The sequence below is a fragment of the Sminthopsis crassicaudata genome, chromosome 4 (assembly GCF_048593235.1).
Source record: "Sminthopsis crassicaudata isolate SCR6 chromosome 4, ASM4859323v1, whole genome shotgun sequence".
NCBI classification, from domain to species: Eukaryota; Metazoa; Chordata; class Mammalia; order Dasyuromorphia; family Dasyuridae; genus Sminthopsis; species Sminthopsis crassicaudata.
In genome coordinates, this window is record NC_133620.1 from 69,823,799 (window position 1) to 69,841,263 (window position 17,465).

Below are 17,465 nucleotides of genomic sequence, written 5' to 3' on the forward strand. Positions count from 1 at the left end.
GACTTGTCTACTGATTGTATGTGAGGTATGAGAGGGAGGGAAGAGTTAAAGATGACCCTGAAGTTTTGACCAGAGTGATAGAGAAAATCAACAGAAATGGGGGTAGTTTTAATAGAGAAGTGACATCAGATTGTATGTTTGAGAGATGGACAGGACCTTAGGAATCTTCTAATTTAATCCCTTTATTTCTTAGATCAGGAAATTTAGGTCCAGAGAAGTTGAATAATTTGTCCAAGATCTTAGGGATAAAAGAATAGCAGTTAGGATTTGAATCCAGGACCTGTGGCTCTAAGTATAGTTTTCTTTCCATTGATATCGTATTACTTCTTGAATTGAATTAGGATTTATTGAGATGCTAATGAGATGTCCAGCTGAAGATGTCTAGCAGGCAGTTGGAGCCTAGGACTAGAGTTTAAGAATGGACAGGATTAGAAACAGATATTTCATCACTGATTGCTAAACTGACGATTGAAGTGAGGGCAACTCCTGAGACAAGCATTCCCTCTATTGATTTTGTAAAAGATAATGCATGGGAGCACAAGAGGGAGAGGGGAATGGGGACTTTTCTTGTGCTGCTTGAGACTTAAACAGGAATGAAACAGTTTTGAATTCCCAGAGTAAATGTAATTTTTGTCCCCAGTTCTTCCTTGAATCCCTACTTAACAAGGGATGAGCCATCTGCTCAAGGACATGGCAGGGAATTCTGGGATCCAGGAGGTCAGGGTTGGAAGGAAGTAGAGAATTTTCAGTGTAGTCTATATATCAGTCCATTCAAGCGATAGGCAAGGGAATGGAGACCCAGAGACTGGTGGTCTTGCTGTTCCCTCACAAACAACTTCATCTTCTCACTCTGCATCTGCATTCACTGACTCTCCTACTGGAAAACCCTTTCTCCTCATCTCTACCTCCTCCCTTCCTAGGCTTTCTCCAAGATTAAACTCAAAACTCACTTTCCCTTCTCGCCTCTAGTTCCTTCCTCCAGAGATCCCTTTCCTTTTGCATAGCATGTAACTGTTTGCATGCTGCCTCTTCCTTTAGAAGGTAAGCTCCTTGAGGGCAGGGGTGCCATTTCCATTATCTTCCCTTTTTCCCATTCACAGGCTTTATTTTTAACCACACAGGAACATTATGAGGGAAACTTGCAAGCCAACTTTTCAAAGGCTCACAGCATTTCACAAATGGAGGTGGACTCGATCCCTTCTTCTTCTGCAGATGGGCAATCTTAAGACAGAATGATGGAGGAACACTAATATGCATTTATTTTCTCATCCTTAGACCACATTTCTGCGCCTTCATTTAGAGATCAAACACATTCCTTTTAGTGTCTGGAGTCCCTGTGCCGACAGTCTACTCATAGGAAAGAGAGAAACCCTGGTATCAAGAGTCAGAGGGTCCCGTCCAAGTGGCAAGGGAAAGAATCTTAAATGTGATCCCGATCTCGATGTCATGAGCTGGGAAGAATTTCAACCTTTCATTCTCTATAAGTGAATTTTGTGTTTTGGATTTCAGTTCATGAAGATGAGTCTTCCTGATTCCAAACCCACTTCACCACCTTGTGCCTGGCACATAACAGGCTATTGATTGATATTGACACATAAAATGTATCCGGTACCTAGGGCTGCATGAAGGTGACTCCTATCTAGTCCCTTCTTAGTTGAGTCAGGATTATTGATGGCTTTGTATTTTCTGTGTATCTACAGGCAGATCACAGAGACTTGGCTGTAGTGAGGGCCAGGGTATCCTTGGAAGGAGCTCTCTGAGGGAAGCTAGCTGTCGCTCTCATTCTTGCCCGACTCCATAACACTAGCCTGGTACATTGAAAGCAGCACGAATGCCCTCTGTTGGTAGTGTTCCTGAAACTGTGCCCAGACAGCAGCGAATGGAGCTCCTCAATCCCTTTCAGGGTCAACTGTTTTCCTAGGGAGCAGGCCCCATTGAGCAGATGGGACAGCCAGGTGGGCAACTGAGGTGCCACCTGGTTGTGGACTGTTTCTACCTCCCATCCCCAGGGGCATGTCGGAGCAGGAGGGGAGTGGGCCAGACTTTGTGTTGGCATTCGGCAGCGAGTGGCAGGATGCCCTGTCCCTACCATGCCCACATTGTCTCCTCAGAAGTAAAGCTGATCCTGTTTGTGCGGGAGCGAGGAAGCTGGAAAGGAGAGATGGAAAGACAGATGGAAACGCACAGTTGGGAGAGTGGGGGAGCATAGTCAGACAACTTCCCCAAAGGAGTCAGAATGTTATCATGGAAATAGCCCTGGACTGTGAGTCAGGAGACTGTAATTGATGGTCTCATGGCCAGAAAGCTGCACAACTTTGGGCAGATCACTTAACCCGGCTTTTACAAACCTCTGGTGCCAGGTTTCCATGACACACTGGAATTTCTTTGTGGTTCTTGCATTTTCAGGAAGGATTGAAAAAAGATTTTCTGAAACTACAGAAGGACTTTGTCGTCCTTGCTCACATCAGCTCAAATTACAAAGACTTGACTAGAAGGGAGATAGAGCTGAATTGGCCTTCAGGAATTCTCCTATAGGCTTCTTTCCTCCAAAAAAAAAAATCATCTAAATATTATTCTTTAGGTGGTGATTCATTCTCTCTCTCTCTCTGTCTCTCTCTGTCTCCTGTCTCTCTCTCTCTCTCTCTCCTCTCTCTCTCTCTCTCTGTCTCTCTCTCTGTCTCTCTCTCTCTCTCTCTCTCTTTCTCTCTGTCTCTCTGTCTCTCTGTCTCTCTCTCTCTCTCTCTTTCTCTCTGTCTCTCTGTCTCTCTGTCTCTCTCTGTCTCTCTGTCTCTCTCTCTTTGTCTCTCTGTCTCTGTCTCTCTCTCTCTCTCTCTCTCTGTCTGTCTCTCTTCTCTGTCTCTCTGTCTCGTCTCTCTGTCTCTCTGTCTCTCGTCTCGTCTCTCTGTCTCTCTGTCTCTCTGTCTCTCTCTCCTCTCTCTCTCTGTCTCTCTGTCTCTCTCTCTTTCTCTCTGTCTCTCTGTCTCTCTCGTCTCTCTCTCTGTCTCTCTCTTCTCTGTCTCTCTCTGTCTCCTCTCTGTCTCTGTCTCTCTGTCTCTCTCTCTCTGTCCTCTGTCTCTGTCTCTCTCTCTCTGTCTCTCGCTTGTCTCTCTGTCTCTCTCTCTGTCTCTGTCTCTCTCTGTCTCTCTGTCTCTCTCTCTCTTCTTCTTCTCTCTCTCTCTCTCTCTCTTGTCTCTCTCTCTCGTCTCTCTGTCTCTCTCTCTCTCTCTGCTCTCTCTGTCTCTGTCTCTTCTCTCTCTCTCTCTCTCTCTCTCTCTGTCTCTCTCTCTGTCTCTCTCTCTTTCTCTGAATCATAGAACACAGTGTTCTCAGAAGAAACAACATTTTGGCTGACCTCAAGGGAGGGCAGTGCATTGTGGGTGTGAGCTGGACAGTGCTGGTAAATGTTTAACAACCAGCTCTTTGAAACAACACTTTAAGTTTCATCTAAATTATTAATATTTTTGCATCACTTTCTCAAGTCTGACCAATCAACTAAGCAATAAATCAGAACTGGATTTGTAACATTTTCCATTTCCCAAGATGTTAGATTTAACACTGGACTCTAGTGAGCCAGTGGTGAACAGGGCATGAGTACGAGGTTACTTGTGATCTACACTGAAAGAACTCCCGACTACAGGATGACACCATTCGGTTCATACAACAGTGATGACCTACTTCCTCTGGTCCCTCTTATGACATCAAAAGCAGAACTAGGGGTAGGTAAGACAGAGCTGCCCCAATCAGCATTGTGGGCTACCTATGGTAGAAACAGGGTTGGTCCTGGTGTCAGGAGGACTTGAATTTATCTTCAGATTTTGCCTTTGAGATTTGGAGCAAATCAACCTTTTTTTTTTTTTTTTTTGGTGGGGGGAGGCTTTATTCATCTTCTGTAAAATGAGAACATCCGGATAGGCGACACTTGTTTCCAACTCAAAGTTTCTGATCCTATTATCTATGGTTAGAAAATAAAAGAAGGGCTGCTTCTTAATAGCAGTGTGATACACTGGAAAGAGTGATGATTTAGGTATCAGAGGATCTGAATTTGATATGAATCCCTGTGTGATTTCCGGAAAATTACTGACGCTCTCTGGGAATCCGTAAAATGACTGTATCGGTCTACATGACCCCCGATGACTCTTCTGATTCTTCACAATCCTATTATTATTATTTTTAATAAATACACCTATTTTTGAAAATCCCAACTGGATTTTCCACATCATGTAGATATTTACTTGTAATAAGCCAAGGCAGGTGTGTGATCATGAAGGTTCCAAACCTCCTGTTGACAGGAACACATAAGAAGATAAAATGTTCAAATGCAGCTGGGCACAATTTTCAAATTTTGCCTAGTGTGTTTGGGGCCTTGCCCCTGCTATTGTTGCCACAGAAAGTAGTGCAGCTGAGGCTTAGACTTGGTTTCCTTTCTGAGTCCATGGGGAGGAACAGTCTGTAGACATTCTGAGACCTGCTTTCCAGCTGAGATTGGGAACAGTGACTGAACGTTATGAATCCCCAGGAATCCCAATCCACCTTTAGATTTGCTTTTTCTTGAAAGCTAAGGCCTCTGACTCCTAACTTTGCTGAAAGCTCTTAGTGCACTTCTTTCTTTCTTTTTAAAAAAATTATTATTATTATAGCTTTTTATTTATCGGATATATGCATGGGTAATTTTTCAGCACTGACCCTTGGAAAACCTTCTGTTCCAATTTTTCCCCTCCTTCCCCCCACCCCCTCCCCTAGATGGCAGGTAGACCAATACATGTTAAATATGCTAAAGTATATGTTAAATACAATATATATGGCCATAGTTATTTTGCTGCACAAGAAAAATCAGACTTAGAAATAAGTTAAAATTAATCTGAGAAGGAAATCAAAAATGCAGTCAGACAAAAACAGAAGGATTGGAAATGTTATGTAGTGATTCACACTCATTTCCCAGAGTTCTTTCGCTGGGTGTAGCTGGTTCAATTCATTATTGAACAAATGGAACTGATTTGGTTCTTCTCATTGTTGAAGAGGGCCACGCCCATCAGAATTGATCATCATATAGTATTGTTGGTGAAATATACAACGATCTCCTGGTCCTGCTCATTTCACTCAGCATCAGTTCATGTAAGTCTCTCCAGGCCTTTATGAAATCATCCTGCTGGTCATTTCTTACAGAACAATAACATTCCATAATATTCATATACCATAATTTACCCAACCATTCTCCAATTGATGGACATCCATTCATCTTCCAGTTTCTAGCCATTACAAAAAGAGCTGCCACAAACATTCTTGCACATACAGGTCCCTTTCCCTTCTTTAAGATCTCTTTGGGATACAAGCCCAGTAGAAACACTGCTGGATCAAAGGGAATGCACAGTTTGATAACTTTTTGAGCATAGTTCCAAATTGCTCTCCAGAATGGTTGGATTCTTTCACAACTCCACCAACAATGCATTAGTGTCCCAGTTTTCCCACATCCCCTCCAACATGCATCATTTTTGTTCTTGTCATCTTAGCCAATCTGACAGGTGTGTAGTGGTATCTCAGAGTTGTCTTAATTTGCATTTCTCTGTTCAATAGCGATTTAGAACATCTTTTCATAAGACTAGAAATAGCTTCAATTTCTTCATCTGAAAATTGTCTTTATATCCTTTGACCATTTATCAGGAGGAGAATGGCTTGAATTCTTATAGAGTTGAGTCAATTCTCTATTTTAGAAACAAGTTCATCTCTATTTTTAAGGATTGTTATGAAAATCAAATGAGATAATATAGAAAGTATTTTGCAAGTTTTAAAGGCATATTAGCTATTATTATTTTTATTAGCACCAAAGCAAATTTGTTGTCTTGAATCAATCAGTGAGCATCCTCTCTGAGAGTTGTTTCCACATTTGTAAAATGATGGGGGTGCTGAAGGGGCTATTGGATCAATTAGTTCCTTCTACTTCTTGATTCTTGTCATTTAGAAGGCAGAATTTCCAGAGAGTACAGGCAGGCAGGTCACACTGTTGATCTCTTACCTTGTCCCCTCCTGCTCTCAAAAATACAAATTACATCATATTTCATTAGATGATGGTGTAATCAGAAGAGTAAAGAATGGGAGATCTATGTATTATTAGGACATGAAGCTCTGGACTTTACTCTCCCAACTCCAACTTGAATGGGCAGATCATGGACTCAGACCAAGGATGTTACTTGTTCTTTCATAGTCTTGTTATAGCACTGAAAGGGTGTCTGCTATACACACTACTAATGCTGTAGCTCACAAGCCCCTACGAGGGTTCTTTCCTTTATGATTGGTTGATATAAATCATAGAAGGTAGCACTTATATACTATTTTAAGGTTTGCAAAGTGCTTTACAAATATGATCTCATTGGATCCAAAGGACTGGAGGAAAGGGAAGTGTTATTATTCCCATTTAACAGATGAAGAAACTAAGGTTAAAAGAGGATGAATTCTTGTTCAAAGTGGCTGAGCTAATTAGTGGCTGAGGATCAGCTCTTGAATTCATCCCTTCCTGACTTTCACGTCTAGTGTACCAAGTAGCCAAGTGCCACTTAGGCCAGATTTCATTTGTCTCTAGAAAGAGATATTTGATAAGGTAATATAGTAAGAACTGTTGATACCAGCATCTTCCCAAAAGTCTGTGATCTACTCTCCCACAGATACATACTGGGAAAAATGGGCTCAAGTTTAGAACACAGGATGTGGCAAAAGGATAACTCTGGTTTATATTGAAAGTTCCCCCCCCCCCATTTATGGGGTTGTTGATGAATGTCTGATGCTGCTTTTCCTCTGCATCAGTGAAGAGAGAGCATTTTCCTCACTTAGTCTAAGGCAAAGATCTTTAATCTTTTTTTTGAGTCATGGACCCCTTTGGAAGTTTGGGGAAATCTACACATTCCCTTTACAGAATAGGGTTATACACTCTCCGATCTGCTGTTTTCAGCTTTCTCTGTATCTCAGCACCATACTCTTAAGTCTGAAGATGTAGTTTTGTAAACAGTGTTTTTGGTAGGATCTTGTTTAAAAAACAAATGCCTTAAGGACTTTAGAAAGGGGAAACCAGGCTGGAGACAGAGGAATTGTCCAGATAACTCAGAACTCTCAAAATGGCTCAGTTCAGACTAGAAGCTTAGACAATAACAGCTAACATATTTTGTTAAATAACTAAGTTTTAGAATTATCTCCTTTGATTCTCACAACAACCGTGGAGGTAGATATTATATTTTAATTCCCATTTTACAGATGAGGATACTGAGACAAACAGAAATGAAATTACTTGCCTAAGATTACAAAACTAATAAATATTTGAGGATGCATTTAAATTTGGGTATTCCTCACTTTAGATCTGTTGATCAATCCACTTATCTATTGATGGATTTTGACATTCTAGCATTCTAGATTTCTTGTCTATCTTCCCCAAGAGTCAAGATCTTCTTTCCTGCTTTGTTCTTGAGGCTTTCTTTTGAAAAAGGCAATTGGGACAGAACTGGTGAGAGAGAAAGAGAGAGAGACAGACAGACAGACAGAAAGAAACAGAGATACACAGAGAGAGATAGAGATAAGAAAGATGATTTTTATGGGAAATCTACCACCTGAGAGTCCTTAGTGATTTTGCCAGGATCCTTCCCCTCCTACTCTGAATGTAGTAAGGCACTCAAAAAACATTTGTTAAGTGAATGTATGAGAAAGAGATCAAATGATAAACAAATTGGAAGTCTCTTTTAGGACCCAATGGAAAAAATAAAAGTTCCTACAGCAGGCTTTGGCACAGATACTAAAGGTCACTTGCTAATATGACCCCCTCCTGGGTGCAGGTGTGTGGGCCAGACAGCAATTATCAGAAGTGGTGGCAGCTGGACTGTGTATGGAGCACAAAGGCAAAGAAGTGGAGAAGGAGGGACCGATTTCTGGGCTGAGTGGGTGTAATCATGATGCCCTTGGAGACTGAATGGGAGAGGGAGTTCACCCAGTGCCCTATAGCTCAGCTTTGATCTTGAGAGGGATAGCTAGCTTACCTTCGGTTCAGAAAGAATAGACTAAGAACAGCTGTCCTTGTCATCGGACACCGATGTTTCCTCCTTTTTTCCTTTTTCCCTCCAGCAGTTTTTTTTTTTTTCTCACACTGCCCACCTGCCTACAGTACAACTTCATTACCTGCTAATTTAGAATTAACATCATACTGCAGAGATAAATTTCTGGAAGAAAACATAAATGTGTAAACAAGACTTCAGAGGACATATTTAATCTGCTTAAGAGAACCATACTGTCTTAATCATTATCTTAGAGTTTTAAAGTACTTTGGAGTTCATTTCTTGTATTATCTCATTTAATCTTCAGGAACTTCCCTGGCAGATACATGCTATCAACTCTAACTTGTAAATGGGGAAACTGAGATGCTCTTACCTCCAGTTAGTAGATTGGAAAAGAGAGCAAGATGGGGAGTTTTGTTGTTCAGATGTTTCATTCATGTCTGATTCTTCATGATTTCATTTAGGGTTTTCTTGGCAAAGACACTGGAGTGGTATGTTGTTTCCTTCCCTCATTTTACATGAGGAAACTGAGGCAAACAGGGTGAAGTGACTTTCTTAGGGTCACACAACTAGCAAGTTTTGAGGTCAGATTTGAACTTGTGAAAAGGAGACTTTCTGACTGCTGGCCTGGCATTTTATCCACGGTGCCATCTAGCTGCCCAAAGATAGGGAACAGATTCCACAATGTTAAGTGGCTAGTTATAGAACCTGTGACTAGTAAAAGGCAGGGCGGGGATTTCTGATTATGTCCAGGGCTCCTCCCAATATACTACAATGCATGCTCGTTCTCTAAGACTTGAAAACACTCCTTCATCTCTGATTGGTAAAGTCCTGCTATTGCTTCAAGGCTCAACTCAGATGTCACCTCCTCCATAAAGCCTTCCCTGATTGCCTTAGCAGAAACAGTTCTGTTTCTTCTCAAAAGTTCCCATTGAACATATTTAGTAAAGCAGTCTATTTCAAATGTACTAGAAAATAATGAAACTACATGTTAATTCAAATGTGCCACAAGTCATACTGAAATTTCTCTTTGAGCTTGATTCAATGAAGTTTAATGTGTTAATACCTTCAAGGAATGAAGTCTCTGGGTCTGTACTTGTGCAAAATGAGTTTACTTAAGTGTGGGACAGCTAGGTGGGGCCATAGGCACAAAGCATAGGAATGGAGTCAATAACACTCATTTTCCTGAGTTCAAATCTGACCTCAGATACTAATTGTGTGACTCTGGGCAAATCATTTAACTCCACTTACCTCAGTTTCCTTTTCTGTAAAATGATCTGGAGAAGGAAACAGCAAACCATTGCAGTATCTTTGCCAAGAAAGCTTCAAATGGGATCACAAAAGGTTGGATATAACTGAAATTACTGAATATCAACATAGTTTTAAGTATAATCTTTCAGGATCTAGGGAGCATGTTTTTAGTGTAACCTATGGCTCAAGGTCCCCAAAGCTTCTGGGCTCATACTTATTTGATTTGATCCTGGTGCTTATTCAAGGAGGTTTCTTTCTTTGGCTATATTTCTACCATGGAGTTTACTTTGGGGAACTATTCCAGCATAGCTTAGGTACAGCTGTTATTTAGTTTCTTCAAATAGCTCCTTTGCAAGCATCAGTGTAATAACTACATGTTGTATAGGACAGTTCACAAAAACTTCACCCCATATAGAAGATGCAATGGACTTATGGAAGTCCACAAGCAGAAAATACATATGGTCCTTGCTATTCTAATATTGCAGTGAGTCTGAGTCCTTCTGTGACTCCACAGAGACCTTCTAAGGAGAAGAAAATCCCCTCAGCTCTGTTCTGGAACTCTGGAAAGATGGTGTAAGTGGAAAGCTAAAAAGAGAATTAAAAAAGGTCTAACTTACCCTGTTCTGTGACCACCTCTTGAAAATCTGTCTGTAAAGTCCTAGTGAACTAATCATTTTGGGAGGCAAACACATTAGGAATTAAGAATTGGCCATATCCTCTGAAGGAGGTACCCATGTACCATGGGGTAATGTGCCTTTTTGAATCAAGATAAGGGTTTATATACTTTTAAGTTCATCAAATTGATCAGAAACAGTTGCTTTCTGTTTTTCTACCTCTATCTCTGTCCCTGTCTCTCTCTCTCTGTCTCTCTCCTCCTTTTTTTTTTTTTTTTTTTTTTTTTTTTTTTTTGAGGCAATTGGGATTAAGTGACTTGCCCAGCTAGGAAGTATTAAGTGTCTGAGGTCAGATTTGAACTTAGGTGCTCCTGACTTCAGGGCTGGTGCTCTGCACCACCTAGCTACCCCTCTCTTCTCCTTTCTTTATCCATGTTCTCTTTATTTGAACATGAGGCCATTTGTGGTCCCTGAAAGAGAAGTGACTTGTTCCACTGCAGGTGACACAGAAGACATTAAAAAAATCCTAGCTCATGTTGTGCAATTTAGTTAGTTTTCTTTTTTTTCTGGTTTTTTTTTTTTTCCCTTTAAAAATTTCTAGAATTTTATGCAAAAACTAGCAGGAGTGTGCATGTGGTAGGGTTTATTCTTGGATTTGATCCATTCAATTATAAGCAAACTTCTTGATGTTTTGTTCTCTAGGGATGAAGACAAAAATCCCAAACCCAGTGATTTCTCATATTGAGGTCCCTTTGAGATTCTTTCTTTTTTGAAAATTATGAACTTATCAACAAACACAAACATTGTAATGTGCAAAAAACAAAAAGAAGAGGACTGGATATGAAACTAAGAGTTTCTGTTACCTTCTGTTAGGTGGAGTCTGTAAAATTTAACATAGAAGCTACAAAATTGTCTCTTCTTGGAATTTGTTTTTTTGTGCTGGTGCTCATTTCTGTTTCTTTTGGCATAGATTCTCACTAACTGACCTGTCTATCCCAAAATAGAAGTCATTTTTATTACGTGTGGCCAAGCAAATCTCATCAAACTCTTGCTCCTGTCTGAAAATGTGTCTTATTCTGTACCTCAATTATTAAGAGGTACATAATGGTGTAGCAGAAAGTGTTCTAGTTTGGGTATTGGAGAACCTATTTTCTTTTTCTGGCTCTGTCACTTCTGCCTGTAAGTTAATTAACTTTTCTGCCTCAGTTTTCTCATCTGTAAAATTAAGGTTTTGGACTAGGTATCTTCTGAGGTCCTTTCTAGCTCTTGACATATGAGCCTTTGTTTTTGTCACACACCGAGATCCAGTGAGACTAATAATTAATAAGTCCCAAGAAGTGTAAATAACAAGCAATGTAGTAGAAAGAGTCATTGCACCTGGAGTTAAGAGAATTGTTTAGTCCGTTTAGTCATGTCTTTATGACTCCAATTGAGGTTTTCTTGACAGCAAAACTGCAGTAGTTTGCCATTTCCTTTTCCAATTCATTTTATACATGAGGAAACTGAGGCAAAAGGGTTAAATGACTTGCCCACAATAATAAGGTTTTGGGGCTAGATTTGAATGCAGGAAGATGAGTTCTCCTAACTCCAGATCCCACACTCTATTCTTTGAACCATCCAGCTACCCCAGGGATTAGGAGAAACTTGGGTTCAAATTCTATTTCTAAAATCTGAGTGTGATCCTATAAATCACTCACCTTTCTGTGTGAAAAATAGGAATGATAATACTTGCATTTCCTCTTTCCCAAGGTGGTTGTGAAGAAAGTGTTTTGTGAACTCTGAAGTGCTGGAGAAAACATCCATTATTAATAAAACTAAAAATGAAATTTTGTGATTTCTCCCAAAATTTGCATTTTGACAAGAGATAAAAATCCCCATGTGGCTTAAGACAAAGAAATAAAACTTGTGGACTTTCCAAGCAGGGTTTGGGCACACATTTTAAAGGGGGTAAGTGGGTATTCCTAGTGCCTTGAGAGTGTACCATGTGGGCGATTGCCCACTCTGTCCATTTATAACCCCAACCCTGAGAACAAAGAAGCAATATAAAGGCAAAGAGCCCAATGAAAAAATATTATACCAATTGGGATGGCAGAGATTTCTTTCTTTTAAATCTCTTCCTTCCTTCCTCTTTGGGCAGATCCTGAAGGGTTGTGAACAGCCAAACTGGGGGGTTAAATCATTTGCCCAGGGTTACATAGGTGATTTTTTTTTTTTTTTTTTTACTTTTGGTTTCAGATGCAATACTTTTTTTCTTGTTCTAGGCTGTTGTTTTGGTCTTATCATTTTCAGATCCTTAAAACCAGTGACACTTTTCTCCTTGCCTATGGCTGGCACAGAGTAAGCCTCTCAGCTTTATTTTTTTCTCCCAAAAATTTTTTCCCACCCTGTTACCATCTTAGAGAATCAGACTTAAGGGAAACATCAGTTTGAAGGAATCCACGTGTGGTAAAGAGATGACATGTTTTTGTGCCTTGAAACATGGCACCTTCACCTTCCTGAAGAGGGATTGTCTGGGATGGTTGAAAACTCCTCTGGGATTTCTGGGAGTGCCAAATGAAATCCACTCCCATGCTTCTGGTGCCATCCTGTGTCCTTTATCAGATTTCGTTCAGCATTGTACTAGGAATCCTTTGTTCTCCTGAATCTGACCCTTCCAACGTGTCTTTTCAAGGTCTAGTTGCTGATGGGAGTCCAATATCTTAGCCATTTGAAATGTGAATCTTTATATTGCACACTGCTACCCCCTACAGGACCTGTTATTATTATGCACAGACTATCTCTGTATCTCAGGAAATTTTATTTAGTTCCAGAGCAAGTACCAAATTGCATTGGGAGAAGGAATTCCTCCTTCAGAATGCCATATAGCAAACAAATTCGAGACCTGGTTTCTCTTACTTCACAAATGGCTTCAAAGAATCTCAGAAGTAATTTAGTCCCACTTGGACCAGAACAGGAATCCTTTCTATAATATCTCCCACAAGAGCTCATTCGGCCTCTGTTCAAAGACTTCCAGTAATGGGTAACATATTCTCCCTTGTGTGACAATTTTGGACAGTTCTCATTGTAAGGTAGTTTTCCTTTATATCAATCTAAAATCTACCTTCTCTACAATTATTTACTTCTTCTAATTCTGTTTTCTTGGCCAGGCAGAAAAAGTTGAATCTGTTATACAAGACAGTCCTCCAACTTTATGAACATCTTCCTTTAGTCTTCTCTTTGCTAGGCTATATATCCACAGTTTCTGCTGTTAATCTGCATTCCAGGTTCTAAACGTATACAGACTGAATTCAGTTTTGAGAGCTGACTGTGGAATTATTTTCTCTTTATTTTGCTTTATCTTTCCTCAGAATTTATTATTAGATATTGTAAAAAAAACATAGCTCGTATCTCAATTTCTACATATGTGGGTAATAGGATAATAGAATCACCGACAAGCACTCAAGATAACAGGACATATAGGATAAAGGACAGCCTTTATTCTTCCTATAGAAAATTCAAAAACAACATAAAAGATAGCAGTTCATAAACTTTCTCCAGAATGCTGTAGTCCCCCAGACAGCACTCTCCTGTGGTTTTGCTATCTCTTGGAAAGATACTGCCTTTGGTGTTCCTATTGAATCAACTTTCTCCCACCCCCAAATTTCTGTTAAGTTCCTGTTTGGCCTTAGAGATTCATACTGATACCCATCCTTAAAATACTCTCCTGAAAGCTTGTATTCCCTGTCAAGAGAAACAAGTTAGGGATTATAGACAAGCATCTTTTTTTTTTTTTTTTTTTTTTTTTTAAATCAGACTGTCACTATCTAAACAACTTATATTAACAGTGGAAATCAATTTTTTTCTCCCTAATATAGATTTTCATGCTGTTTCTCTAACTTTTAGGAGTCATGTGTTTGAGCTTCTCTCTCCAACACTGTCCCCTAACCTATCTTTTCTCTCCGGAAGACTGAGCTTTGAACCAAGAACCTCAAGTCACTAGCAAGGTTGTTGCTAGCTGGGAGATTGCCTGTCTCTTATTTCCTACTACCTAGGAACTATTTTCTTTAATCTTAGAAGCAGGGTTCAGGAACTCCTGACATTTCTCTAGAAAGCTGGATTTCAGGTACTCTTAAAATCTGGATCATGAGATAATCTTTTCCACTTCATTTACACATGATTAAGAAGCTAAGATATTCTTCTACTTTGATTTTCCAGGGCTGGCTGCAAATCCATAGAGTCCTTAAATTCCCTTCATGGTCCTCTTGATATGGATAAGAGCACATGCAACTTTTTTGTGTCTTACCTTACCTTACCCTGGTGTGGCTGGATCTCTGGGGCACAGATCTACCCTTAGCTTTGCGCTCTTTGGTCTCAATCAGCCAGTCAATAAATATTTATTAAGTTCCTACAAAGATTAAACTTAAAAGTCTGTCATGTATTCATTTTTCCTCCTGGAGAGCTAGTTTTTAAACATTTACCATCATACCCTGTTGGTACTACAAATCTTGACTTTGTAAGACTCAGAAAGACTGACATAAGAATGTCAAAGGATTTCCCTAATGGCAACCCCAGGTTCAGTTTCCTTTGGATGGAGAAGGGGGGAAAGCTATTTGAATACTTTATAGGTTTCTTATGTTTATTAAAAATGTTAATTAATATGTATTTTATATCCCCTACATTTTCCTCTGTATCCTTCTCTCCCCTTGCAGAGAACCATTCCTTATAATAAATTTTTTCCCCTATATCTTTTTGCAGTTTTCTGTTAAGTCTTTTATGTCATTCATTTTCTATGGAGTGAAATAAAGATTGTCTCATGCTTAATTTGCCACTGCTACTATGGATGGAAACTGGGGACCCCATTACCCAGATTTGAGCAAGTTTGGATACATATTCTACTCTGAGCAAATTAATTTTGCTGGAGTAGCTCTAGGTTGAGGCAATGAGCCAAAGAGAACTCTTGACCCCTTTGGGGTCAGCTCCCCCAGCATGGGTATGAGCCCATGTGAGCCAGGATCTTTGGGGACTCTGGGCATATGTCTGTACCATCCCTTTCCTCTCCCATTTTAGATACCCTATTGAAATAAATGCATGAAAATGTAAATCTATCCTCAGACACTTATTAGCTATGTGACTCTAGGCAAGTCACTTAATCTCTGGAGAATGAAATGGCAAACCTCCCATTACCTTTGTCAAGAAAACCCCCAGGACTGTACTGGCATGCAAGAGATCATGAAAGAGCTGGATAGAACCAAAAAACAATAAATGTGTCATGGAAGGCCATTAAGATTCAAAGAAAAATATGAGACAGTCTCTGACCTCAAGAAGCTTACATTTTAGTGGGGGTGGAGGAATATGAAATGATGGGTATATAGAAAGTATATAAATGCAAGGGAATTTTTTTTTTTTTTTTTTTAGAGGCAAGAGGGAAGGAAGCAATAGCTGTGAGGATCAGAAGAGGATTCTGGTAGAAGTTGTGACTGAATTGAATCTTGAAGGAAACTAGGAATTCTAAGAAGAGGAAGAGGCATGGGAGATAGTGCAAAAGAAGGGAGATGGAAGATGGATTGTTGTGTGTAATAATGAGAAGGTTGGTTTGATTAGATTGTAAAGTATACGTAGGGGATTAATGGATTAGAGTGATTGGGATCAGGCTGTGAAATGGTTTAAATACCAGCAAAGAGTTTATGTTTGATCTTAAAAGTAATGAGTCATTGGAGTTTATTGAGTTTATAGGAGGACATGGTCAGATTTTACTTTATCAAAATTGTTTTTGTAGCCCTGGATGAATTAGAAAAGGGAGAGAGACTTGAAGAATGAGAGATTATAGTTTTAATGAGGGCAACAGTGAAGTCTGAAGTCAGGAAGACTACCTGAGTTTCAAATCCAGCCCTGAGACTTACTGACTGTGTAATGCTGGGCAAGTCACTTAACCCTGTTTGCCTCAGTTTCCTTATCTGTAGGAGAAGGAAATGACAAACTACTCCTATGTATTTGCCAAGAAAACCTCAAATAGGGACACAAAGAATCAATCAGAAATGACTGAAATGATTCCACAACTTATCAGTTATGTGGAATAAAGGAGAATGAGACAGAAAGAAAGTGCAACAGAGAAGCAAGAGATCCAAAAAGTGAGAAATCCTTTGGGGATGGGGAAAGATGAGAGGGAAAAATTAGGAAGACTACCTACAAGAGGTAGCATTTTAAGTAGAACCTTTGAAGGAATGCAAGAGTTTCAAAAGCTAGCCTTTCCAAATGGATGGAGTCGGAAAAGGACAGGATGAGATCAGGAAACAGTTGATTTTCCAAACTAGCTTCTTGTTCAGTTGTTTTCAGTCATGTTCTGACTCTTCATAACCCCATTTGGTGTTTTCTTTGCAAAGAGACTGGAGTGGTTTGCCATTTCCTTCTCCAGCTCGTTTTACAAAAGAGGAAACTGAGGCAAACAGGGTTAAGTGACTTGCCCAGCATCACACAGCTACTAAGTAGCTGAGGACAGATTTGAACCCAGAAAAATCAGTCTCCCTGCCTCCGGGCTCAGTGTCATTGCACAACTTAATTGCTACCAAATTGGCTAAGATGTAGTTAATGAAAGAAAACAGTGTGAAGAACATTTTCAAAACAGTATTTCCACTGTATTTTTTTTACTAACTCAACTGGTTAAACCTGCTCCTTCCATACCCACTGACCACTTGATTTTTTAAAAAAAATTTATTTACTTATGCCTAGAGCAATATGAACAGAACTTAAGAATCCCCACTTAACTCTACATTTTAAAGGAATATTGATATTTTTAAAAATCAGTCACTTCTTCATTGACTCTGTCCACTAATACCTTGGAACAAGCCAAAATAGTGAAGCAAAACCAAACAAATGTTTTCGTTTGACAGCATGTACACCGTTCTGTATCCATGGCCCCCCACCTTTCTATTGAAAGGAGGAAAAGGAGCTTGATCGACTGTTCTTTGGAATTGAGATTAGTCACTGCATTAATTAGACAGAGATGTGGGACAGTGCAAAGAATGTTGAATCTGGCTTTTATGACCAGCTGACATTTTCTGCCTGTGCTAGCTTGTTAAAGGTCATGAAATGTTAAGTTTCCAAAAAAAAAAAAAGAAAGAAAGAAAGAAAGAAAGAAAAGAATACTAAAAATATTTGACCTCATGATAATTTTAGATCTAGAACTGGGTTATTAGAAGACAGAGTCAAAAGCCTTCATTGTATGAAGGAAGAACTGAAGCCCAAAGAGATTAAGTAATTTAGCCAGATTGATATTGGTATTGAGGAATAATGGCCAATCTTGACTGGATCTATGAAGCAAAGGCATCCCAAGAACTGAACGCTCCAAAATGAACACTGATATTGTATGGTCTTGGCAACTTTAATCTCCCAGATCCTCACCTCACCTTTACAAGACATTTAAAGTCTTAAGTATTAAATCTGTGACTTTAATCAAAATTTAAATGTCTTTTAGGATTGCTTTTCTTTGCATTATTGTATTTATTATCCCTAATGATCACGTGGGATATGATCCCACTAATTACATGTGACATTAATTGAAACCCATGGCTCTGCTATTTTTCTTTTTCCCTATTAC